Source organism: Diabrotica undecimpunctata, chromosome 5 (assembly GCF_040954645.1).
Source record: "Diabrotica undecimpunctata isolate CICGRU chromosome 5, icDiaUnde3, whole genome shotgun sequence".
NCBI classification, from domain to species: domain Eukaryota; kingdom Metazoa; phylum Arthropoda; class Insecta; order Coleoptera; family Chrysomelidae; genus Diabrotica; species Diabrotica undecimpunctata.
The window spans coordinates 137,974,298-137,986,978 of record NC_092807.1 but is presented as its reverse complement, the minus strand read 5'-3'; the positions used below and the strand labels follow the sequence as shown (position 1 = coordinate 137,986,978).

The window sequence follows — 12,681 nt, the reverse complement described above, 5'->3', positions numbered from 1 at the left end:
ATTTTTGTAAATGCTGTTTTGTAATGTCGGCAAAAAACTGGAAGAGTAAAATTTGACGTCTATTATTTGACAGATTCATAGATCATTGACAAATAAAGACGAGTCAATTACAATATTGATTTAAATATTTTTGGAAAATAACTTGAAATACTTACTACAATAATTAATTTCAGATTATAATGTAGCATTGTTTGTTATCAATGTATTTTTTTTTTCGGAACCACCAAAAAACAATATTTTGTTTTATTCCCAGTGGCGTTCCTTAGTGTATTTTAGTTAAGTGAATGAATATTTATTGTAATTCAATGTTACTTGACAAAGTTCATAATTTTAGTGAACCCTGTAGAAATAAATATTCAAATGATTATATCGTTGCAAAGGCGATAAGGGGACTTTTCAAATGAGCTGTCGCGAGACCTCGGTTTGTATTTAAAAAAATCGTTGATTACGTCATTACGCCGACAATGATGACGTAATGTCTAACACATATAGCAGTTGATGGCCATTCAAAAATTAAAATTGACGTGTTTTAAGATTTTTTTTTAAAGTCGTTTGTTTCTGAAATAATGAATTTATTCCATACATTTGCATCATACTGTATAACAAAAACATGTATATTAGTAGCGGTTACAAATTCAAATTGATTCGAATCGACTAAAGGATGATTCATAAAGAATTTATGTGCGAATCATATAGCAAATATAATTGTTTTGCTTAATATCTGTAAACTGTATATAGTGAGAGGCAGATGGTTAAATATATAAAAATAATTCAATAATTGGTAGCAGAAGAACTATAATGGCGGCACCACACTTCGCCATGTGTTATTCGTTATGCGCCGTATTCGGCCGAATAAGACGAAGTGTGGAGGGTAAATTCGTCAATTATTTGCTTTATTCGTACGCATAAGCAAATACCCGAATAGCAAATACGCCTATCCGTCCACTTGTCGGTTTTTTGACACGCTTTAAAGGACACGAATAAGCCGAATGCACGCCGAATATACAGGGTGAGTTTTTAGTGCGACATCGGTCGATAATTCCATTGTGGTACAAGATATTCAAAAAACTTATTTAGAAAAAATGTAGGCAATGATATTCTCCATACTTGGAAAATATGGGGAATTCTACAGAGTGATTAGTAACTACGTTGTATAGCGAACATACAACTTTGTAAATGGGACACCCTATATATTTTTTCATATTTATATGCCTCTCTTAATTCTTGTTCTTATAATATTGTGCTTTGCATTACTATACAGAGTATTTAACAAGTTATGACCATTTTTATTTCGAAATCCCCATGAAATCAACACCATGTATATAAATAAGTAATGCATAAACATTTTAGTTTTATTATAGTTTTTAAATTAAGTTTAATTGAAATCATTGACTAAAATTTGTAGACAGGGTGAACTACAAAACGAAATTACGATTCTCTTAATTTTTAAATGGATCACCGTGTATTTTATTTAGAAATATTGTATTTATGATACTTTTTCATTTTTAAATAGCATTGCCCTATACCTAATACCTAAACTTATTATGTTCCGAAATATTTTTAGTTTTCTTCAAATTTCGGGAATATATTCAATTTTTGTAAGTAGAAATAATTATTGAGTATTGAGTGATAATATAACAAAATTAGTTTTATTCAATAAGTAACTAACAAAAAATATAAATCATAATAATGAATGTAACAATTAATGTGATATTAAGGAAATAAGTCTTCAAATGACCGAGCCACATTTCTTAACCTTTGTAGGTCAATTTTATTAGAAGTTTCTCTTATTCTATTTTTCATATCATCTGGTGTTGTTGAAGACTTCTGGTATACAGGCTCTTTTATATAGCCTTACATGAAAAAATCAATTTTGGAGAATTCCGGTGCGTCAAACAGTTGGTCCTCCTCTGCCTATCCACTTTTCAGGAAAGTTACTATTTAGATGATTGTGAATAGGAGCAGTGTGGTGAACTGAAGCACCGTCGTGTAAAAATCACATTCGTTGTCGAATATTAAGCGGTAGGTACATTTTGCAGTATTGACAAATGATTATTTAGAAAATCCAGATATATGGCACCATTCACACGACCGTCAAAAAAATGTGGGCCAATCACATAATCGCCAACAATACCACCCCAAACATTAATAGACCACCTAGTTTGACTACGAGTGTTAACAAAATAGGGATTGCTTGATGCATAGTAATGAAAATTATGCCGATTCACCGTTCCATTTTTTGAAATGTAGCCTCATATCCAAAAAGCACACAATCGAAAAAAAATCGGGCCCTTTACACTTGCTGCTGAGACCATTGACAAAAAGCCAATCTGCGTTGATAATCATCGACTGTCAATTATTGATGTAATGTATGCGGTAAGGATGCACTTTATGTTTACGAAAGATTTTTGCCACCGAAGTTTGACTAATATCATGTAGACGTGAAATTTCACGAGTGCTGATGTGAGGATCTTCAGTAGTAGCTATCAGTACATCATATTCCTTTTCTTCACTTAGAACTGTTTTAGTTCTCTCATTTTTTTTTCATATAAAACTGATCCAATGCGAAAAAAAATGATCCATTAATTTTTCAAAAGCTCTTGCGTTTGGCTTCCTCCCTTCAGGATATCGCTCTCGATATATTCTGGATGCAAGTAAGCAATTTCTCGAACTTTCTCCTAATACCCAGATCATATCTGTTAACTCTTCTATAGAAAAATTCATTTTTAACAATAAAGACAAGCCACACAGACCGATTAAAGAATAATACTATGAAAACTGTCATTTTTTCAAAGCCCACTATTTTACCGTTGTACTGTTGGCACAAATGGCTTTTACTTATTAATAACTGCGCGTCACAATCCGCATTATTAAAAATTCCGGGCTTAGAATACTGTTGATATAACAATCTAAAAATTGTTACATTAATTGTATATTGTTTCGCTTTCTGATTTGTGTGAGTTATTCAGTGAATAAAAATAATCTTGTTATATTATTATACAAAACATATTTTCTTTGTAAGAATTTTAGGAATCTTGTATTTCATTAAGGAAATACGATATTTCCATAATAAAACATTATTATGGTTTATATTTTTTGTTAATTACTTATTGAATAAAAATAATTTTGTTATATTATCACTCAATACTCAATACTTATTGTATTTAAGAAAACTAGTAATGCGTTTAGGTATAGGGAATGCTATATAAAAATGAAAGAGTATTTTCAATACAATATTTCTAAAAAATAAAATATAGGGCGATCCATTTAAAAAAATTGAGAAAATTGTAATTTTGTTTTGCAGTTTACACTGTACACAAATTTTTGTCATTGATTTCAATTAAACTTAATTTAAAAACTACAATATATTTTTTACTTTATTATATAAAATAAATAATTGTTTATGCATTACTTCTTTATATACATGGTGTTGATTTCATAACTTTTTAAATACTCTGTATAGTAATGCAAAAGTGAATACTATAAGAACAAGAATTATGCGAAGAATACAAATTGGAAAAAATATATAGGGTGTCCCATTTAAAAAATTGTATATTTGCTATACCACGTAGATATTAATCACCCTGTAGAATTCCACATATTTTCCAAGTATGGAGAATATCATTGCCTACATTTTTTATCAATAAGTTTTTTGTATATTCTATACCATAACGCAATTATCGGCCGATGTTGCACTAAAAAACTCACTCTGTATGTGTTGACTTCCCACACGGCGGTTTTCTCGCTGTTTATCTAACCTAACTTTATTGCAATTCTCGTTATTCTTGAGAATATTCTACCTGTTACGCTTTGATTTGTGGTGTACCTACTGTGAAATGGAGTGACAAAATTAAAGAGTAATGAGATTTCTGGATTTGTATCAGATGCAGCCTTGCATTGCTTTGTGTTTACACAACAAGTATTGGTAAACTGCATTTAAGTAAAAATAAGTTGCAGCGACCCTCAATAATCAATTTCCATTTTGGTTCTACCAAACACGCATGATCCAAATGTTTGGCATGTTTGGCCCACCGGCACAAATGCGAAGTACCGTATTTGTTATTCGCTGACGAATAACATATATTTGGGCGAATACAGCGAAGCCGCATGACAAATAAAACATAGCGAAGTGTGGTGCCGCCATAAAGAATGAGAAATAGTGACAGATTACTGTCAAATTCCAGACAAAAGAATGTAGTTACTTTTCCAATACACTCAGTGCAAGTTAGCGCGTTTCATTATTTGTATCAATTTTTTTTTACTCACGTAGCTTTGTTTATACAGAGTGTTTTCAAAGTAACCTGAAATATTGTTGTGGCCGATTAGTCATTCATTTTATAGGCGATTGTTTATTGATTTTATAATTTTAATGACATTTACCTCGCGATTTTACTCGCGATATATCGACTCGGTTTAAATATTTCGATTACTAATTTTGACAAAATATACTAAGGATATTCCTGCAAAAACGAGATGTCTCCCAAACTTTTTAACACATATTATTTATTTATTAATAATGGGAACACAACAAAAATTGTAAAACATAAAACATTTTGCATACAAGAGTTAATAAATTTCTCAAACTGTTTCAGTCTCTTAATAATTATCTGTAATCTAAGTCATCAATCTGATTTCTGATCAGTCACGTCATCACTGCTGGAATTAAGCTCTTTAACAATTGAAACCAACTTAGCAGCTTTGACATTGCCTAGCCGATTACATAGTTTGGAATGGACTAAACCGTAGGAAGAGAAAAGTCTTTATATGTTGGCTGACGATGCAATAGCTGTGTGAAGCTGTTGAGCAAGTTCCAATGCTATAGTATTTATATTTTTCATAGAACGCCACCATGCCAATGGTATTACATTCTCAATTAGATGTTTAGAAAACATGTATGGTTTAAAGGGTACACACTTCGCCTGGTAATTTATAATAATTGGCAATACTTCTGGATGATAAGTTTCTACATATTCCATGCCACTTTCTATTTGCTCTTGACTAAGTTTATTTCCACTAAAATGAGGATCAAGCAAATTTCCCAAAAAATGAGCTGGGGTCAAAGACATTTTATATATTTTTTTAAATTTAGGATGTTCAACTGCACGAAATGATGTGTTTGTTGGATATAAACACCGAGCTATTTGGAGATCCACCTTATTATTTTCTGATTGGCAGGTTCGAATAACAAAGCTTGAAATGCTCAATGGTCAATGATGCTATCAGTATCAGTATTATCACAGATTGTTGATACTGACGTTGCTGACACTGACATAGGCTCAAAAAAAAATATTTATTCAGTAATTCTAATTTTGGTCAATCAAATCTTAATTAAGGGCGTAGTCGCAAAATTTGGCGCCAATGTGTTTTAAATGCACCCAATTTTTTAGAATCCTGAGAAGTATTTTTGAAAAATTTAAATGCAGAATGAAAGATTATATTATTACCGAGGGCCGAAAGTCCCTTAAAATATTCCAAAAAGTTTATTTTGAATGAGATATTAGAAATTAACTTTTTCATCCGTGTAACTTATTAAAATAAACATTAAGTTTTCAGGGACTTTCGGCCCTCGCTAACAATGCAATATTTCATTCTGCGTTTAAATTTTTTAAAAATACTTATTGGTTTTCTCAGGATTCGAAAAAAATGAATGCATTTAAAACACATTGGCGCGAAATTTTGCGCCTATGCCCCTAAATCATGCGCCAAAGTTGGTCAATAAATATATAGGATGTGTATTTAAAAAGTTTGAATGCGAATCTTTGATATTAAAGAAATTTAAAAAACTAAAAAACAATTTCGTACCAGGTACCATCTTTAAAAACAACAACGTACTTAAGATAAAAAGATAAAAATTTAAAATTACCTGTACTACTATCTGGGTAAGCATTCCTTGGGTATTTTTGAATTTTGGATATTTTATCTAACATTAAATCGTCATCTGACCCGGAATCATAGATAGTTGACATTTTTAGCACTATTTTTTACATTTAGCAGTCACCGATTTTTTGTTATTATCTTTAAACAACATAAAAATAAAACCAAATGGGATCTTTCTTCCTTCCCATAGACGACATTTTTCAAAAAGGCACTAAACACCACAAAAAATACCACAAAATAACTTACAGTAGACCAACTTCCTTATTGCAATAGTCAACTTCCAACTTGCCAATTTACTTACTTACGAATTTATAAATAGTAAATAGTCAGGGGTTCCCACATTCCAATAGCAATTTCTGATTTCGGGGATTCACTGACACAGCCTCATGGCGGTGGAGTCATTGAGTTCGGAACAGCTGATCGCGGCAGTTTAGTACAGAGTCGGACTTTAAATAGGGCATCTATTATTTAGTATAATAATAGATCTAACATTTTCCATTAATACTATGTTTAAGAAAATATGATTTAAACGTTTTTTGGTTTAAAACATATATAACAACAAAAAAAATATGTTTAAACCAAAAAAAAAAAACGTTTAAAATAAATAAAACTTGTGTTTTATATAAAATAAAAAAAATATGTTTTTTTTTCAACCCTGTTTATATAATCAATATCCTTGACCATGTTATTGATTTCTTTTTTCAGTTCTTCTTGTGTGGTTCATTCTTTTAACTTCTGGATATACGGTTGTTTTTGAACTTTCCCTTTCAGATTTTTTCATGTATAGCTTAAACTTCAGCTTAACATTATGTTCTGAACGAACATGCGCTGCTGGATTTCATGTAATTTCGACTGATTCTGGTGACTTTTTGGGAACAGTTAGCTGGAGATTTCCATGTACAAAGTCTTCGAAGCGGCAATTTGAAAAGGTGTTTATGTATTGCATTATTTGGCAGAAGTGATGTCTATCAAGGTTAGTGACATCAAGATTGGAGAAAAAATTATATTTCTACTAAAACCGAGAGAGCAGGCAGGATTTCGTTCAAATTATGGTACCAATGATCACCTCCATACATTTAAAACACTCATTGAAAAATATATAGAATACAATAAACCTCTTGTCCTCACTTTAATAGATTTTCACGATCGAAATAGACACCGTTATAGAAGCAATGAATGACAGGAGGATTGGCCATAGCATAAGTATAATGAACTTATTTACAATATTTACAAAAATGCCACTATGACTGTTAAGATACACGATAAAACCCGACCAATAAAAATAAAACATGGGATAAGGCAAGGAGATACATTGTCAGCGAAATTTTTCATAACTGCATTAGAGTATGAATTTAAGCTGTTCAATTGGGACCACAGAGGAGTAAAAATAGACAGCGAAAAGCTTAACCATCTCCGTTTCGCAGGTGAAATTGTCCTTATCACAGATAATTTAGGAGAAGCCACAGATATGTTAAATGAATTGCATGTTCGAAGGTGGGCATTAGAATGAACTTAACCAAAACTAAGTTTATGACAAATATGGTCCTCAATAACCATTTAACTATTCAAGACAAAGTGGTAGAACTGGTGGAGAAATATACGTATTTGGGTCATGAAATAAGAATCAGCAGGGATAACCAAACATGTGAAATCTAAAGACTAATTTCTTTAGCGTTGGCAGCCTTAGGAAAACTGTGAGACACTCTTAGGGTCAATATACCAATTAGCCCCAAAAGAAAAGTATTTGACCAATGCTATTACCGGTCATAGCCTGTGGGGCGGAAACTATGACTCTAACCAGGTCTACGGCTTCGAAATTGAGAGTGGCACAGAGACGAATGGAACGGTCTATGCTGGGAGTGACGTTGCGGAACCGAATAAGAAACGAAGATCTGCGAAGAAGGACGAGTATTGTTGTTGTGGAACGCGTAGCGGAACTGAAATGGAACTGGGCAGGCCATGTAGCGAGAATGCACGACTTACGATGGACGAGCAAAATTACAAATTGGAAGCCAAGAGCAGTCAAACGTAGTAGAGGAAGACCACCTACACGTTGGGCTGACGACATCAGGCGTATTATCAAAAATTGTCAACAAAGAGCACACAATCGTAAAGAATAAAGAATAGAGGAGTTTAAGGGAGGCCTATGTTCAGCAGTGGAAGTGATAAATGAAGGATGAATGATGATATGATGATGATATCTATCATTTCTTATTTCCAGTCCAAAGCGTTCTATAGTATTTTCAACAAATTCTTTGCAAACCTTAGCATTAAAGCTCCACAGCAAGGTACTGACCGTTTTTTGGTGTGTTTTACCGCTACATTTAGTTGTTCATAGAAAATGTCTGCATTCTGAGTTTTTTAAAGTTAGGAGTGTGCCTGATAATATTAATGTTAAATGATGTGACATTTGTTGACTATTATAGATACTATAGTTTTTATTATGATTTCTATAATATAGGATTATTTCTTGTACATGTATATGTTCAGTGTGAGACCATGTGATTGGTAATCTCACAGTTGCGTGAATCATGCTATCTAACCGGGGGATTTTTAAAAACACATTCTCACTCAAAAGTGTCTGCGACAGGACCGTTCCTTGAGAACTTCCCCTACCTATAGTGGCGGTACTGATAAAGTTTACTTACAGTTACAACTAATTACGTACATCAGTATTAACGATCACACATGTTGATAGGATTTTTGAAGTGAATACTTCATAAGCTATAAGCGCTATAAGAATTATTCCCTTCTATAGGCACTCCCCAAGTGCTACGCTCCCTTTTTTTAGTCTTAAAATTGTATCACGACTAACACTCGCAGTATTTCAAATTACTTTGGAAACATACCCCGCCTATTTAATATAGACAAGACAAGCATAAACAACAAACATCTATATTGAAAACACCTTCATACTGAAAAATATTAAATTTATCAACTCTTACATCTTCACTATAAACAAATCTGTTTTAATAAGAATAAGAAACAAGCAGCACAAAGTAGACTTTAATTACATATACCTTACTTTTGTTCACGAGTGCATATTTTCGCTTTATTATTTTTATATTATTTTATCCACGTGTTAAACCAAGTAAATCTTGTTTACATCTACATTTTTGTTTCAATTAAGCGGCTAAAATGCAAACCTAGTATGAAAACAACTTTTTTATTTATTTTAGGTGATATTTGTTTTTACTTAAAAACGGAAAATATAAAGCAGGTACAACATCAAGTTTACTATTTCATTTTCATTCAGGTTTTGTTTTATTTTACGTTTCAAATTCACATAAAAAGTATTTATGACATGTTGTGACGGATAGCTCTATTACACACCAGACTCAATAAAACTGGAGTTTAATCTTAATAAAAATATATTCAGATAAATAATATAATTAATAATATAATAAATAAAATAATAAATAATTAACTTCTACATAATATGAACAATAAAATAAAAATACGAATCCCAGTAAATAAAATCGACTGAGCTACGGTCTGCTGTTGATACCTGCGAAAAATAAATATTGACAATACTAGGATGGATGAGACAAAGGACGATATTTTGGTCAATACCCAAAAACCGGCGAAGACTAATCAATACTTCGTCTAGGTTAGAGGTGGTCGATCGATCATTACTCGATACGGACAAAGAAACGGAAGCGATCGAGACGAGGAACGGTTGGATCGAACTTCGTTTTCTGTCAATATCTATGGCGTTCTATACCTTTGCCGGTATTCGTTCTCCAGCGGGCATCGATAGTAGTGGTAAGTTGTCAGTGGGATTAAAGACATGCAAATAGATGGTAAGCCGGTGGCGAGCGCTCTTTGTGCCATCGTTACAATGTATCAGTACATTTTACGGGCACTAATATACAATACAATGCAGCAAAATTGTCTTTATTCCAATACAGTTCACGTAATCTCTTTTTTGACCTTCCTCTCCTATTGAATCTAGGATCTCGCAACTCTGCATTTCTTCGTATTGGGTAATTATCATTTCGAAGTTGAACATGCCCTAACCATCGTATCCTATGCTCTTCTATTTTAGCATTAATCGATGCCACCCCCAAACTTCACCTAATATACCCTTTTCTAATTTTATCCGTTTGTCACTCCACTCATGTATCTCAGCATTTTCATTTCTGCCACATACATTTGTGGTTTTTCTTTCTTTTTATCTCCTCAACATTCAGTTTCATACATTACAGCTGGTCTTACGACAGTTTTATAGAATTTTTCTTTCAGTTGCATTGAAATATTATTGTCAGATAATGCACCACTCGTCTCCTTATATTTTATCGATCCCACTCTAACTTGACTGCGTGTATCTCCATCTATTTCCCGATTACTTTATAATCCCTATACATACTTTAACCCTATTATTATTATCACAATAATTTCATTTTCGAAAGCTATTTCCGTATTGGTAGTAATAAATCCATCTTTAAATAGACATTCTAGATGTCTATTTAAAGATCTGTTTTTGCCACACTAAATTTTTAACCTTTTTACTAAGAGGTTTTCTGTACTGTTCCAGTTTTTGCTCTAAATCTCTTTTACTATACATTATCTGCTTACATTAAGCACTAGAAAATATTACCGTGTTAACTCGGAGATTTAAAAGACCTATTATCAGAGTGCGTCCAATCAAGAACGCACATAATAAATGAATCAGACGTAATAAAGAGAAAACTGAATAATTTGCTTAATATCTTGCTAGTGTATTTCAACCCAACAACATAGAATTCACAATCGGCCGAACTACAATCTATAAAGCCGAAATTGGCATGAAGATGATGACTTCAATGGAAGTAACTCAATAAATTGATATCAACATTAACTCAAAAAAAGCTCCTGAAATTGATGAAATTTCACTTGGCTTACTACGAGACCTGCCACGAAAGGCAATCATTATTCTGACATACTTATTATAATGCCTGCTTAATTATGTTGAAAAAATCGAACTGTTAATCAGCATACTTGATTTTCAATTCGGATATAAAAACCGCCACTTCTAAGTCCAAAGAGTAACATATATGTTAATAAAAAAGCACTTGAAGAAAAACAGTAATGTCCCAACAGTATTTCTTGATGCATCGCAAACATTTGATAGAGTGTGTTACCAAGAACTCTGCCAATTACTGGAGTCATATCTTTGTAGAAAAATGCGAGTGCCACATAAAGAAGCTTTTTCAACCTTCAAGGCAATCTCAGCTGTGTACTACAAGGTAGCGTCTTGGGACCATACCTGTACATAATTTATACTTCAGATATTGCAACAACCAATGAAACAATAACCGGCACATTTGCAGGTGACACGGTCATTATGGCAAAAGATGAAGTTAAACAGGCAACAACATTGAAATTACAAGATGCTATTAACAATGTCTTTAAGGGAACCAGTGATTGGAAAATACAACTTAATAGTTAGAAGTCAGTCCTAGTAAATTTTACGTTACAGTGAAGAAATAATGACCTCTCTATATCTCCTGGAGGACGTTAGTTACGTCAAGCAGACTCTGCAAAATATCTCGCGCTCCACTTTGATGGAAGATTAAGTTAGAAACGTCATGTCATACAGAAAGATGAACAGATTTGGCTCAAAACTAGACATATGTACCGATTTCCGGAGTGGAAATCGAAACATATGTCTAGTTGTGAAATGGAAATGCCACAAGAAAATAGTTTTAGAACTTTGTCAAATAAAGTATTTCTAATTTTGAAATTGTGGCTAGTTATCGTTCTCTAGTAACTACAAAAGTTAAGTGTAAAAAGAGAACAATTTTATCATATTTGAAACATGAATAGCAACGGAAATGGGTTGAGAGGTGGTTGCAGAAGATTTCCTAATATTCCAAATTCTTATTTTTATTGTATCGATCCAAGGTCGTTTATCCTTTTTTACAGTTGTTGTCGACTTTTAATCAGTCCGGATGCACACTGTAGGTATAACATTTTTACGAAAGTTGGATAGTCATCTGTTCAACCTCATTGGCTAGAATGATTAGGATTTTCTGTAGAAGTTATCTCTCTTAACTGATAAGTTTCAGTTTTAAGGCGCTGGAAACTCGCATTTCACCCTTTTCCCTTGGCGTTACTCAGAGGACATCACGGGAGGTGAAAAATAGGACTTACTAACAGAGCATTCCATACAATGATTTATTGTATGCGCAGGGACGGGCTTTTCTGAGTATTTTAGACCACTACATCTTTCGGCAAGATGGAAGATCACCAAGACCCATACTAAATTTTACCCACAAGTTATTCACTTGCTATATCAGATGAAAAACACAAGAGAAGGCCCGGAATTAGCTGGAGAGAAAATGTAAGGAAGACAGAGATATCAGAGAAAGAAATTTGATATATAATGACAATGCGACAAATGTTTTTACCTTATATATGATAATAGGTGTAAAAACCGTTTGAAATGAATTGAAATACCTTACTGAGACGTAAGAGAAACATAATGATTCAATTTAGTTAAGTAACACTTCATCGGAATAAGAACAATTCAACTAGATTGGTGATTTTAAATTTCCTTGTAACTTGTTAGTGAACATTTTCACTAACAACATTTCACACCAGGTATTTTTTTCGAGTTACTGATGCATTATCTTATCTACAATTATCTCTCATGTAAATATAAAATACTGGTTAGTAAATATTTCTATTATTCCTCTACAAAAACACATTTGAAGGCTGAATTTTATTGTAGCTGATAAGCTCATAGGTTAATCTGGAGTACTTTGTCAGAATTTCTAAAGTAGGTTATACATTTTATTGGGATGGATTAGATTTTTAAGT

At 32.6% G+C, this 12,681-nt stretch overlaps 1 protein-coding gene across 4 annotated transcripts in view; it reads left to right on the top strand.

Annotated features, from left to right (window-relative positions):
• Positions 1 to 12,681, top strand: part of RhoGAP71E (Rho GTPase activating protein at 71E) — a 122,479-nt gene that overhangs the window by 44,436 nt on the left and 65,362 nt on the right. The gene's annotated exons all lie outside the window — the stretch shown is intronic.